Source organism: Epinephelus moara, chromosome 19, assembly GCF_006386435.1.
Source record: "Epinephelus moara isolate mb chromosome 19, YSFRI_EMoa_1.0, whole genome shotgun sequence".
Classification (NCBI taxonomy): Eukaryota; Metazoa; Chordata; class Actinopteri; order Perciformes; family Serranidae; genus Epinephelus; species Epinephelus moara.
In genome coordinates, this window is record NC_065524.1 from 23,984,440 (window position 1) to 24,000,251 (window position 15,812).

Genomic DNA, 15,812 nt, shown 5'->3' on the forward strand with positions numbered 1-15,812 from the left:
TTTGAGCCCTTGGATATTTTTTTTTAACTTTGCCTGTTTTGGATTTAAGGATTTTTTTTGCCTACACCCTGTCTGTTTTGTCAGATTTTTTTTGTTTGGACTCCTTGTTTGTGTGTTTCCTTTTTGGATTGAAGTAAAGACTGTGCTTTTTTAAACCTACTTTTCCCCCTGTGTGTTCTCTGGATTTGAGTTTTTACAAGAGTTTTTACACATTCCCATGATCAATTATGTCTCATACATTGTGGCAGCAATTTTAGGGTTGATACCACACATACCACACCACCACAGAGTTGATATAAAATTTAACAATTTCTGACCTGAATTGATTTAAAAAAAAAAAAAAAAAAAAAGATTAAAAAAAAAATCCCAGTGAGACACCAAGACCTTGAGGAACACCAAAGAAAAATCCATGCTGTGATCTGATATCAAAAACTTTGAACATTTGGAGCGCCCAGTAGCTCAGTGGGTAGAGCAGGCATCCGATGTACAAAGGCAATGTCCTTGCTGCAGAGGCCGTGGGTTTGATACCAACCTGCAGCCCTTTGCTGCACGTCATCCCCTTTCTCACCTCACTTCACACATAATACTGTCTTATCGATTAAAGGCAAAAGCCCCAAAAAATCATCTTAAAAAAATACTTTGGACATTTTGAGATTTCTGTAATTACTGTATCTTTTGGCAATTGGATGACAAGCACTGCTGTTTTGGGTTCAGTGACTCTACAAGAGTCAGCCATACCCAATTCATGTAACTCTAAGACTGTTTAGCGATATACAGAAATATTCATATACATTTTTAGACTATGCAAAATGAACACATTGATCATTGATACTGCATGCAAAACACGGAATGATTTTGCAAAGAACGGCATGGGAGTAGCAGATAGTTGGCATGTTTGTAAAAGGGGGGGCACATAGCTACCCACAGAACCCATTTTTATTCAGATATGTTATGGTGAGAGGTCAATGGATCCCTTTGAAAATGGCCATGCCAGTTTCTCCCTTACCAAAATTTTGCCTGACTATGGGGCATTATTTACCCCGTTTCGTTTTACCCTTAAGTGCAGTTCATTTGAGCAGGTGTGAACACAGCAGTCAAACCCGGGTGCACACCAAAACAACCCGACTGAGACCTTCTTGAAGAGGTGGTCTTGGTCTGGTTACAAATGAACTCTGGTGCAGTTCGTTTGTGCTGAGAAAATGATCCTTCCTCGATCTGAACCAACTGCAGTCGCATTACACGTTACGCATTACGCATTACAGTACGCACTACGCACCTCGTTTTCAAACTGTATGGTTTGACTAAAATGAACAATGACAGCAATATAGTCCACGATGACCAGCGCTAAAATCAACCTGCGTAGTTGTCCCTCCATTGTGACATTAGAAAGTGTCACATTTATCTTGCAAGTGTACTCTTCATAAACGTTTTGTTTAACTCCTGGATTTTTCCCGCATGGAAATTCTGACCAATCAAGAGCAGCTTTCTCGCACAAGGCATTTGATCTGATCCGCTTTACATTTTACAGATTTTACATGTTGAGTGTGTTGTGCTCATTGACTATCTGCATCTGTGGTTGGCATTTGAGTAAAATAAAGTCTTGAAGTTTTAATCAATGATTGTATTTTACAAGAGTTATTAGTGAGTCTTACATGATTAAAATTTGACATGCAGGATACCGTGCAGAAAATTAATTGCTTTGTTTGTATTTTGTGGTTAATTTTATCTTGAATTAGGATTTATAATATAGCGTTTACAAATTAAGAGACTTTTTTTTCAACTAATTTAACAGTTGATTTACTTATCGAACTTGTGAAATTGCTTTTCGTTTACCAGTGGGGTTTTTTTTAAATTAATAATAAAAAAAATTCTAAAAGCCCCGGTCTGTGAAATGGCCCAGAATCCATGAGGGGAATTGAGCCGTGATAAGAAGCAAATGGATGTCAGCTTTTCAAGTGGTTTGGTGAAGAATCAGTGAATTTATCCTCTTGACAGCAATGCTCATAAACGTCCCTGATATACGGGGGGGAAATGACGCTACGGAATATAAAAGGTAGTTTATATGTGCACAGCAACCATGGTAACCAACCAGGTAAAATGGTAACCTGTCATCTTTCATTCCGCAGCGCAAACAGACGGATTAAATGGCAACATCTACAGACGGCTGTTTATTGTGCTGTAGAAGGAGCTGCAGGACCACAGCAGCAGCAGCAGCAGCAGTATTCCAGGAAGCAGCTCTCTGAACTTTTACAAGCACATTACATTAAACAAGTATTTTACACTGGTTTTTAAAAAAGGTTATATAACATTCTTTTTTAAAAGGGAATAGAAATCAAGTTTGTTCCTACAGGTGAGAAATAACAAGGATAAAATGATTCTCCAGCATCCAGCACATTGACAAGAAGTGTTCTTGTTACTGGAAGGCATAAACTGACTCCATAAGCCCTACTCATATAATGTCAAGCATCTAGTACTATTCATTATAAGCATATGCAAAACAGCACAGGTTAAATTACTCTGACGAAATGTAGAGAGGTCAATTGACTGTTGTCTTCTTAGCACTTGTGATGTTATTGGTGTAAAAGACAATTATCGACAGGGTCAGTGCTTATGGCCTTAGAATAATTAGACCAGTCTTAACTTAGTGGAGCATAAAATCAGAATAGCATGAATCAAAAGTTGTGAATGGGAAGACTATAACCTCAAATTTGTGGCACTACATAGAAATAATTTGCTTTTATTTTGAAATTACCAGTGGTGTCCCTCCATCAGACACTATTAGATTCTATTAGACAAAACAAATTGAGTCAGAAACGTGTCTTTTTGTAAGTTTAATTCAGCATCTGCAGATGGACTGACAGCAAACAGTGCAGAGAGTGAGCCCTGAACACAGGAGATGTCAGATACTTATACAGCTGAGGTCAGGGATCTTTAACTAGCGTCGTCAGAGGGGTGACAAAGCAGTTTGAGTCATCTTATTTAGTCATATCCTTAGACATCAAGTGACGCACTCACAGCTTGTTACACACGGACAAAGAGTAAACGTCATGTTGGGCACTTGTGCTTGTGACATCCTGACAAGATAAAAAATGTAAGATTACTTCACATTCTTTCTGCTTTGTGTCACATAATACAGAGACTTAAAAGTTTCCATTACAGAAGTTAAATGTTGCATAGTTATAGAACTTTTTATCTACTCACATATTGCATGACGATTTTGTTTTTTGTTCACATGTATTATACTAGGTTATTGTCTATGTAGAGTAACCTAGATCAGTGGTTCCCAACTGGTCCAGCCACGTGGTCCAGACTTCTTGGTCATTAGTTCAAGGTCCACACAGTTTAATATAATCAGCCTCTTACTTACATTTGGCCATGTCATCAAGCTAGTTTGCTGTCTCTGCTAAATAGCTGTCTGTTAGTCATTCACTCTACAGCAGGAAACAGTACATCAAAATAAAAGCTCTGCACTAGAAATTTCAAAATAAAGTATGTTTTTTACAAACATTCGCAAGTCACTTGTGGTCCATTCAGAATGAACCCGCCACCCACTTATGGACCGTGACCCACCAGTTGGGAATAACTGACCTAGATTAATTAGATAATTATTTACTGGCATTAGTCAGGTAAAGCAATATTTTAGTATTTTTTAGGGTATGTACTTGTGCAGTAACACGTTTGGGACAAAATCATTTTGTAAGTTAAGGCTTCAAACTGTTTATATGCTCTAAGCAATAAGATACAACACATCTGATTTGTAGCGTCCATGTTGTTTTTACATTACGACCAAAAGCTCATGAATGCACCAAACCTGGAAGAATGACTTCTCAACTTGAGAAATGGAAACACGTGAGTGCAGCATGAAGCGTTTTTTTATGCCTCCATGTCTCCGTAGTGGCAAGAGCCATGTCTGGAAGAATTACGTTTTCAGGTTGTCCATCAGTCCCATTCTAGTTAACGCAATATCTCAAGAGTACCTTGAAGGAAATACTTCAAATTTGGCACAAACATCCACTCGGATGCATCAATCAACTGACTAGATTTTGATGGTTGAAAGTGACCTTGCATCCTTCTCATTCGCGTGAATGTGATAGCAGAATTTCTTCAAATTTGGCACAAACATCCACTTGGACTCAGTTGATTAGAATTTCATGGTTGAAAGTCAAAGGCTGAGGTCACTGTGACGTCACAAAACATGTTTGGCCATAACTCAAGGATCCATATGAAATCAAAAATCGATATCTCACACACAGTTTTATGTCTAACTGGATAAAATGATGACGTGATGACATTTTATATCCAAAATGTCAAAGGTCAACTTCACTGTGGCATCATAATATTCAGCAAAAACACTTTTCTGGCCATTATTCAACGTCATATCTCAGGAACAAAAGGAAGACAGTTGCTGAGATACTGAATTGGCAACACTAATCTTGGGTGTCCACCTTAAACTGTGCTGATTGTATAGATCCTCTGTGCTGGTGGGTGAAGATGTGTGTGAAGCATTTATGTTTTAACAGACATGGATGTAAACTGACTGGATCATGGAGGCATACATACACAGAGGCGGTAATCCTAGTTTTCCTTTTGTAGGTGAGTTCTGACTCCGCTCTTATTTCAAACTGGATTTAAATTTAGATGTAGGTCTTATCTTCTCTCTCTCAGTAACAGTGAGTTGAGAAAAGAAATTATTAAAGATTCTGATGTATTTGCATGCACCGGGTTGAAACTTGAAATTTGCAGATCAGAGCTTACATGGGATCAGCGTGGGATGAGAGCAGGCACGACTTTACATGTAGGCACTTTATACTATACAATCTCATGTGCAGATTCAGCACTTACACGTAATGCTCTTGACACCGAGGGTGTTTTCACTCTGCTTATCGAGATTTAAAGTAATGACGGAAACAAATAGACAAATCACAACTGATCTTTCCAATCCCGCCTGATGGATAGATATTATGCAGATTGGCAGCACTTGCAAACACAGCAGAGTAAAGTTCCTCACATTTCCTTCTTACTCAAACATGAACTCAGCTGTAATGTCATCATGTTCCCAGGCAGCTATAAATTACCCTGTTTTATATAGGAGTGTTCAGGGTCTGATATAACCTTCCTATACCTCATTCTAGACAGTCTATCATTATAAAGCAACAGCAGGCAGGTATGTGCTCATGTGTGAAACCAACCAACAGATCAACTGGAGGTATCCAACTTGCCTAATCAAATAACATTGTCAAGGCTCAGTGTTGCAGGTATTATGTTTCAGACTTTACTTACTCGTTGCTTAGAGTCCTACAGACATTACTGCTGTATATGGAAAAATAATATTTGCAAGGTTTTCCTATTTCTTCTAACCTCATTACAACACAAAATGTACAAAGGTATTAAAGTGGTAACTGCTGACTTTGAAGCAAACTGGACTTGCACATTTAATGGTGACAAAATACAGAAATGACCATGAAAAAATGTGTATTAGAACAAATAGATGCATAAATATGTATTGTATTTTACACACAGGCAATTATATATCCCTTTTTTGCCAAGGAGACCTTGATAAAACAAAGAAATATTGAATATGTTATCCTATAGAGTGACATTACTAACTGTAGGTTTGTGGTTAATTAGACCCGAGAGGTGTCTAACTCCTTGTCAGACCATGGAAGGATTACAAAACAGGCCTATCAAGCACAAGCACAGGGGCCCAAAGTGTAAGGAGAGGGCCCCCTGGTTCACACCTGCAAAATGTCACCCAAATTAACACATACTGACCAGGAGGTGATTCAAAGTGACAAAAAGGGATGCAAAGAAACTAAAACGAGACACAAAAAGGGGCAAAACAGCCACAAAGACTCACAGAATGAACAAAAAGACACTAAATTACCTCAGAGAGGCCACAAATGACCTCATAAAGACACAAAACCACTGAAAGATGCTTCACAGCTACAAAGAGATGCAAAGCAACGACACAAAAAGAGACTCAACAACTATAAAGTGTGTGTGCATTGCTCTTATGTGGGTGCAACACATTCTCACTCTGACCTCGTCACACATCGACGTTTGGTCATGGACCTTCTACATCCAGATACGACATGCAAGGTACCCTGGATGCGTTGGTTGTTGATGTTCTGGGACGCCGTGTCAAGTTCTGCCTGTTACATGCATTGTCTTCTTTCAAAATACGCTTCTGTTTTCACAGGAAATTTACCGTTTACTTTCAAAATAAACACTCACTACGTCAGTACAACACTGCGAATTGGTGTTTTGTTGCTCCAACAGCAAATGCACGTGGTTGTGTTTAGGAAAAAANTTGGTTGTTGATGTTCTGGGACGCCGTGTCAAGTTCTGCCTGTTACATGCATTGTCTTCTTTCAAAATACACTTTTGTTTTCACAGGAAATTTACCGTTTACTTACAGTCTCTTTCAAAATAAACACTCACTACGTCAGTACAACACTGCGAATTGGTGTTTTGTTCCTCCAACAGCAAATGCACGTGGTTGTGTTTAGGAAAAAAGAACAGGGTTTGGCTTTATAATCTTACACCGCTCTCCTGGGTGAAAGTCAATGTTTACTGGATCCATCCACCACCACTCCTGCCTGCCCCACTCGGACTTCTGCCGCCTTACATACACTTACATTCTTTCTGCAGTGCTTCCCCCTGACACCACTAGCTGCATATCATGCCAGCGTTAAAGGGGAACTAATGTGTTTTTTCAACCTGGGCCCTATTTTCCGATCTACTTTTGTCTAAATGAGTGATAGGATGTTCAATATGTGACATTTCTCCAGTACGAAGCTAGGGCTGACCTGCCTGCAGCCCGTGAGCATGCGCTATATTAAATAATAGGGCACTCAGACAGCGTCAAACAACGTCAAAATACGTCCACTAAAAGTGCTTTTTTTTCACACAGATAGGCTCGGATTGTTAGTATAATTATCCGACAACATAACGGAAAGGAGAAATGAACGTTTGTGTTTACCTTTAGCTGGATTCGGACATGTTCCTCTGCCTGTTGCTGTTCCTTCTCTCTCCTCGTCCACTCTTCAATTTCAATGAGTAGTGTCTGTGTATGTCCGTGTACTCCGTGTTCAAATAAATACGGGCGGTCATCAAATTCAAATGGCTCATCCGGATCCAGTTGGTCAAAATTGGGTAAAAATTCGGACATGTTTGTTGTGGCAAGTCAAAACGCTCACTCAGAGAGTGAAAGTCTGGCTCTGAAATCTCACGTCTCGCGAGATTTGTTGCAGGATGTTACCGCTGGAGTGACCTTACAAATGCTAGGAGTTACTCTGTTTGGAGTAGTCATGGCTGAATTTTTACCCGATTTTGATCAACTGGATCTGGATGAGCCTTTTGAATTTGATGACCGCCCGTATTTATTTGAACACGGACATACACAGACACTACTCATTGAAATTGAAGAGTGGACGAGGAGAGAGAGGGAGCAGCAACAGGCAGAGGAACATGTCCGAATCCAGCTAAAGGTAAACACAGACGTTCATTTCTCCTTTCCGTTATGTTGTCGGATAATCATACTAACAATCAGAGCCTATCTGTGTGGAAAAAAACGCACTTTTAGTGGACATATTTTGACGTTGTTTGACGCTGTCTGGGTGCCCTATTATTTAATACAGCACGAGCTCACAGGCTGCAGGCAGGTCAGCCCTAGCTTCGTACTGGAGAAATGTCACATATTGAACATCCTATCACTCATTTAGACAAAAGTAGATCGGAAAATAGGACCCAGGTTGAAAAAAACATTAGTTCCCCTTTAAAGGGCGGCTTTTTTCGTCAGTGTCTGATGCCGCAAGTCACTGCCCAAGCGCCAGATTTCGACGACTTGTGTATCTACGACTTTGGAGTGAGACCAGGCGCGTGGGCGAGGTGGGGGGTACCTCTTGCATACCTGTGCCCAGGGGCCTATTACTTAATCCACCCCTGTGTCAGACTCTTTATGAACGATCTAAAAAGAAAAAAAAAAGAAATACAAATAGACTTATTTGGGATTTTTGAGCTACCTGCTGCATAAAAAGTACTCAAATCAAATTCCAATTATAGAGAATAATGAAAATATATGGTATTAAACAAAGTTTTACAGCTGGGATGTCTGGGACTCCAAACAGAAGTAATGCATCATTTTCTGTAACTGAAAAATTGTATTACCAGAGTTGAGTAAACTGTTTTAACTTAGCCTGGAGGTCTCCAGGAGCCCAAACACAGAAGAGTGGGGTGAATTCAGGACTTGGAGGCAGGTAGATTAAATTAAAACAAAGTTTACTGAGTTGGTTAATCAAAACAAGCTCAGTTAAGAAGAAACTATGAGGACCCGGCTAGGAAATGAGGGAGAGTGCGTAAATGCCGGAGAGCTGATTAGGGAATTGGTCACAGGTGAGTGTGCGTGTCACGTGACGGCTAAAGGACGGAAATACTGACGACTGCGGTGCTTGGAGGGAGAGCAGGCTCTGAGATGACAGTAAGACAACAGGAAAAGCAACATTAAGAACTGGTTGTTGCCACAACACACACACTGAGGTGTTTTATTATTTGGCCCATGCGTTCACAACATCATCCAGCTGTATATTGAGGGCATTCAGTGAGGCTCCAGAGAGATTTGGATTAGTTCCATCTCACTGATGTTTAATTCATTTGATGCTCCGAGTAGAATAACAATATGAAAACAAAATCAAATTTCTGCACCACATGATATAACCCAACAAAAGTAATCTCAGAAGGTGTGTCTCAAATCACAATCGCATCAACTGGCCTAAATCTGGTTACAAGGGGCTGGACATGAAGACATCTGGGAATCCCTGCGTGTGGATCAAACTCTCCAGGACAACTTTGGGTGGCGCCAGAGCGCAAGAAAAGGGGGAAGCGAGGTGAAAAAAAACCCATCAACACAACTCATGGGTTAATCTGCCCGGAGGATGGCTTTATGGCTTCGGCCGTCTCCACATCCCGCTAGATGATGTGTGAATCTTTTCAGCGGGTGGTTGGACTTGCCACCTGTCAGGAATGGTAGACAAGCTTCATCGCTGAAGACCGAGCCGACCTCTCCCACTTTTTTCATTTGGAAAACGTGGACGTTTTTAACGCAGGGCCGCCTGCATTAGTGAAATAAACGCGGACAACTTTGTCTGACCGGCTGCGCAGGGGAAAGTGAGCCACACGCATGAACTGACAGTGGTGAGATTATAAACGGAGTCTCTGAGCGCCCGGGAGGCTCCGACCCATCTCGCTTTGAAGATTAGAGGTTTGACGACGTCTGAAGGACACTAAGAACTGGATTAGGTATTGTGCAGTCTAACCTACTTCTCATCACTCCTACATCTTGTCCTCTGAATATTTGCGCAATGACCTCTGGTGCACTTGGATTACAGCGGGTGCGTCCGTAAGGTAAGGATTTTTTTTGTATTTCTGTTTTATTTTCAGCTGTTGAGATTAATTACATTGTGTGAAGTTGAGTCAGACATCTAAATCTACTCTGAGCACACAGCAGTGTGTATTTGGAAAATGACATCCTGTAACAGAGCCTGTTACGCGCAGGTGCCAACGCAATCCTTTGGAATAATAATCGAAATCTACATATATTTGACAGGTATAGTGCCGGTAGAGGGTTATCCCTCACGTTGCGCGTTGCACAGCTTTATCCAGGGACCATGCACGGGGTTTCACACGCTTAACACGTCAGCCTACTCAGGCGCTCTGAACGCTCCATACGCATGAAGACTAATGCAGTTTGCAGAATATGCGCCAATTCAGAGACGATCAATACTTGAGCGGATCGTGTTTTACTGTGCCTTACTGCATGTTTGGTAACAGAGTCAAAGCTGCTAAAATATGCCTCGACCTACTCTTGATCGGGTTATCAGTAATGATTCCAGTGTGTGCTTCCTTCCCTCTGAGTGCCACTATTTAAGGAACACATGTGATTTGGATCGTCTAGGACAGTGCCATCATTTTTAGCTCTTCCCCACGCCAGAAGCCAAGGGAGACATATTTCTTGTCATAAGATGTATAACGTGGAGTTGCTTCAGATTCAGATTTTTACTTTTGGGATCTACATAGATTAATGAAACACTGAAGGGCATGACATTTATCCTGTTAAGAAAATGAGCATCTCATAATGCTCATTTATAGCAGACTGTCCCTAGATCAATTTGTACTTCACTAAAACTGCAATCAATCCTTAGAAAATACTTCAAAATTGACTTGAGATGATGGACTGAGGTGCACGTGACTCTGACCGAGCTGAGGGCACAGTAAGCTCATTTTATTGCACAGCATTATAATGCATTGTCTCATGCCTTGAACTTCAGTCTATCGATCTGTACGGTACAATAGCCAGCAACCACAGGCCAAATGTATTAGCACAAAAGCAACTGTGATTTGTTTAGTGTGGTACTGAGGAACCGTGTAACATTCAGTTCAGTGCAGTTTGACTCGGACCACGACCACATTTAGTTGAGTTCAAGTTTTTAGCTCTCCTTTAGGACTATAGCGCACACTTACTGCCCGCACCTGACACACATTTTAATCTTACTCTATTTCTGTGATTGTAGGTTACTACAGACTGTTGGGAATTCATCCAGCATGATTCAATCAGTGAGATGAAATGTACTGATATTGTAGTATGTGCATTATGATAAACCACGTGTGTCTGAAATACTCCCCTTGTCCTCTATGATGTTATTTTATTCTATATGTACCACAGTTGCAACAACAACAGCTGTACGTTTGTGCAGTGCCCTAGAAATGTGCAGGGAATACTCAAAAAGCATTGCTACAGGATGTCTTCATCAGTCTAGGTTTGGGCCAGTTTTTTTTTTTTCCCGGTGGCTCACATTTGGGAAATGAGAGATGAAGAGTAGCGTGGCTCAGGCCAGCCAGACTCCATTGATATTCTGCCTGTGTCCTGCTCCATAGGCAGCCCATTGTCATGGCCTGCTCAGTGGGATAGCATCTGATGATTGAGGGGTATGGACGAGGGTTGAAAGCCTGCTCAGAAAGAAACTATAGGTTCATTTGTTGAAGGTTATCGATATGTCCTCACAGGAAAGGCTGGTAGCGTGTATGTGTGAGTGTTGCATGAAGATGAAGTGGATCCAAGAAATGCAAAAATATAATATCAAAAATTGTGTTTTTTAATAGTAGTTTAGTTTGTATTCCATGACATGCACCTTTGCACAAGGCCAACCTCATTTGCTCTGTTTGTTTTTGTTTACTTTAACCAAGAGTAGCATGGCAATTAAACGCATATCTAAGGAAATCACACCTGACTTGTTCAAAACCCCCATGGCCCTTTTTAATTTTCGCTAATTGAGCCCCAGATGGCATAAAAATAAAGAGGGATATCCAAGCAATGCAGGTGCATCCCAAGTTTCAAAGGGTGCAGCTCTCTCTGGCGTCAGGTGCAACAGTGCCACTCTGTGTGGCCACTCAGCCCTAGAAGATTCATGGCCAGCCAAGCAGAAAGATTTATCTGTCGTGAGTGCGTGAAATTGCAATGCTCTGCAGTATTCTGTCCAGGGCCGGTGAGAGAGACAGATCCTCCATTGCTTTGGGAAATAAAGAAGTAACAGAGAGGAGTCACGCACCAAAAAAGCAGCGAGCACTAATGGCTGCCTGTGCTCTGTGTCAGGTAGAAGTGATCAAGGCCATAGTCTTTCTTTTTTTGCACGGGAAAGACAGAAAAGAAATAAGCAGAAAAGAGCAAGCGCGAGGGAGTAACAAAGAAATTCATCTGAGCAGTCGAACAAATAAGAGTAAGTTTTAAAAGGGTGCCATGGAAGTTTGACACACTGAAGTGAAAAAGTTTACAAGTGGCTGCAGTGCAGTTAGATTGCACTCTCGGCTCAGCACTGATTATTGTCTCTCACTTTTTAGGTATTATACCTTCGACATTCGCTGCCACTTCCTGTTAAACTCACTGTTCATTTACAACTCAAAGGGCTTTTCGAGGAAATCAGTTCATGCTTTGACATATGAGTTGATTGAATTCTACTTTTATTTCAAGGATTAGTCAGTAGTACTGTATTCTTTTCCGACCCTGTAAACACCTAGCCAGCAGGTTTTATGGTAATGTGGCATATTGACATACTGTAAAACCTAATTTAAAAGCCGAGCCCCAGTTAAATGCAAAGTCTCTTTTCCTCAGCAACCAGCATGAACTGAGTTGGTTCTAGGTGGCTTCACTTCTCAAATATAATTCAGGAGAGACACATTTTTATGGTAAAAGAATATTTATTAACGTGAACGAATGAATAACAATGTGGAAAGTCTTTGGCGATTAGACCCCGTACAGATGGTTTGATTTAAGGAGGGTGATGAATCCATAGTCGAATAGGGAACCCCCCTGGGGTCTAGACACTAGTGGTGGTAGAGGTGGTGAAGATGAGATGAGAGGAATATGGAGAGGTGCCGATGATCTGGATGAGTAGAGGAATGAGTCTTTGAGAGCTTGTCCTGGACTCTGGATACGATGGCGTATCCAGAGTCCAGAGTCACCCTCCTCCACCCCGGTCACCAGGAGGGTGCGAAGATTCTGCCTAAATGATGGCTGACAGCAGCAGAAGAGAGAGCAGATTTAAAATTTTGCAGTGGCATCCTGATTGCCTGAGAGATCGCGGCAAAGTGTGATTGGATAACTAGAGGAGTGAACACCCATAGTCAGCTGATTAGAGGGAGTAGTGAGAGTGGGATGGAGAAAATGTGAAAGGGTGAGCATGAGAAAGGTCTTCCTGATTGAACTTACGCTGAGCTTCATATGTTTAAACCGTCAAAATGGAGATGCTACACATCAGTAGCTTGGTTAGATTCTGCACAATCCAGATATAAGCAACTAACTGTAATTCATTCGGATTTACCAGCATGGTAAACATGAGACAGAAAAAAAGTGCTTACTCCTTACCTCAGTCAAAGCAGTCAAAGTCTGAATGTGTCCATTTCTTGATTATTTATATTCCTTAAAGCCCAGTTCAAACAAAGGTTTGCAATGACACGAGTTGAAACAGGCAACTACTTGCAATGTGTCATTCCTCAACCTGCTGGTTCACACCAATGCAACTAGGTGAGATGGTGTATCATCACTATGCAACAACTCTCTGTGCTTCCATTCTGATTTCCAGCTTTTCAGGCTTATTTTGTGGCTAAATATAATTTGTAGCTTTTTAAAATATGAATGAGGTTAGTGATAGTGAGATACTGGCTACAGTTGCAGTTGTAGTAGTGATGAAACTGTGAAGAACATAAAACGACCATCAGATGGACTGTATTCAAAATAAATACCCCACAATGATATGAGACAGTAGCGCCAATTAGTTAGTCAATGAGATTGAATGTGCAAGGGGGCGTAAGCACATTCAGCGAGCAGCATCAACAGCAGCAGCGCCCCACCCTCCGACACGACATCTGCAGCAGCAGGCAAACACGTTGTTTGCGGTCACTTTGACTTGACCAGCGGACTTCACTGCAAGCCGATTGGCTGGTGAAACAGGTGACATGCTTTACGTTCTAAAACCAGCTGTCGCCGATTTGACCGGCTGAGCTGCAGGTGACACCATCAGCTGGCTTGAGTCAAGTTCACTGAACCAGTTCACACCGCTGCAACTTTTCTCTTTAACGGTTTTGTTTCGTCACAAATCATCGGGCTGAACTGGGCTTTAGTCTGTAAGGGTCTACCGATCAAAAGAATCAAAAGTATTTTTAGCAAAATACTCTTAAATTCACCTTGAACTACCTGCCCGGCACCAAATGGCACGAAAACAAAGTTAGCAACTAGCCGGTCAAGCATTTAGCAGCTAAAGAGCCCCATATTTTCCTCAGTTGGTGGAGACTAAAACAGAGCAAAGAGGAGGATAAAAACTGGATTCATAAAAATGTTAATAATGCTCCAAATAAGCAGCCGGCGCCCCATGTGCGGGGGTGGTGCCCCGCTGCAGCGGTCGCGGGTTCGGCTCCGGCTTGCAGCCCTTTGCTGCGTGTCGGCCCCCACTCTCTCTCCAACCAACTCAGTGTACATTAAATTAATCTAAGTTTTAAATATTGTCATGTGAAGTCCATTGCTCACTGTCTGCTGACTTTGTTCCTCAAACAAAGCTCGCACTTTAACTGGCATAAACAGTATTTTCTCATCTTCCTGCACTGTGTTGTTGAGTATGCTTATTTTTATCACCTTGCTGGCTACAAGATAAAATTTCCCAACCTTTCTCTGTTTAGTTTTCACCCCTTTCTCACAGCATTCCTTTTGCTCCCATAAACTTTTTTAGGCTTTCATCTTTGCTGAGTTAGCCTAATGGTATTTTGATTCGGGTCTCTTACTCTGTCTTTCTATGCATAATGCGCTGTCCTTTGGAGCTACATCAAATGAATGATTCGTAAATGGTATGTTATTCGATAGCCTAATGTAGTAATATTCATACTAGTTGAAATAAAAATGTTGATACTGTTTCCCATCTTTGCTAAGCAAGAATATTAAAGGATTGTCTCATGTCAATATAGTTAGAGCCTGGGCTATTAATTTAAATTTTACGGTATTTATATACATGTTTTGCTCATATTTTGACAGTCAGTGACCATTAATTACAGAGTTTTTATGTACAATTTTAATAGTGTAGACTAGATAATGGAATAGTCATTACATTATGTAATTAGATAAAGTAATTATCCAGTTAACATGTATATTAAATTGACAGTAAATCCGTCGAAACAGTCAGATTCAGAGGACATTTTCTGATTCATAGGACTTTTTTTTCATTTTGGAAGGACCCATGGGCTGCTGTGACCTCCAGATGGAGAAAAAGCAACATTTCATCAGCTTGGTCTTGAGGTGTTGTAAATTTATAGCCAAAAGCTTGTAGCTGCATTAGCTCTTGGTACAGCTTGACTAAGCGTCGTGGCTGGCAGCTGTAGCAGAAATCTGTGTTCAAGTTCCCACTGAGGCATGAAGAGGGAAGATGATTTCATATAAGTTATCTCAGTGTAGCAACACCAATAGTCTCAAAATTAATGGAAATGGAACTTGATTTGAATATGAAAAACCATGCATATGGACGCACTGCAGATTTGTTCTGTGCCGTCCTTCCTCTGTTCTCTTCTTCTTTATCTCTGTCTTCTTGTCACTCTCAAACACAATGACTACTTCTGTCCATGCTGCTCCCCTTGTCTCAGATAAGAGCTGTTTTGTTCTTCTTAAGGTCTATGAAGTAGTTTTATTACAAATATGTTGGATGCTATTCTTCTTCTAACAGACAGACCTCAACTGTAGTAGGGAACACAGTCGGATAATCTACAGTAGAAGAAGTAGAATCCTGAAGGGCAATTTGTTCCTCCTGTGCTTTTACCCTCTTGTTAAGTCTGTGAATGTGGACTGCAGTAACTACTGCTGACTGGGCAGTGGTGTCTTGCAGAGAGAAGAAAGCTCCAAGTGTTAGACAAGTGTGTTTGGGAATGATGGACTTTTTATTGAACTTACTGGTCTTTCTAAGACAATAGGAGACTTAAAATTAGGTTCCTTGATTCAAAAATGATTACCTAAGTGTGTTTGAGAATGGCAGTGGTCAACAGTGTGCTGGTTAGCTCCCAGATGTGCACATATGCAAGCTCTCAGCAGATGTGTATGTGAGTATAAGGGGGTGCGTAATAGTGTTTGCTCTTTATTGAATTGCCCATGTTTAAAATAGTGTTAAACTACAGTACTAAGTTGCCAAATACACCAGCTGCAAAAGCTAAATTTGAGCGGTTACCACGCTATTGATATTTGGGCCTTCTGCCCTTTAACTCAATAATTAGATGGAGGCTGAAAGCTG

At 41.0% G+C, this 15,812-nt stretch overlaps 1 protein-coding gene across 1 annotated transcript in view; it reads left to right on the plus strand.

Moving 5' to 3' along the window:
* Positions 1-9,010: 9,010 nt before the first annotated feature.
* The window catches only part of LOC126407096 (protocadherin-15-like), a 329,125-nt gene continuing 322,323 nt past the window's right edge, over positions 9,011-15,812 (plus strand). The window contains exon 1 of the mRNA XM_050071779.1: positions 9,011-9,402. The gene's annotated coding sequence lies outside the window, so the exon portion shown is untranslated. The remainder of the gene's footprint in view (positions 9,403-15,812) is intronic.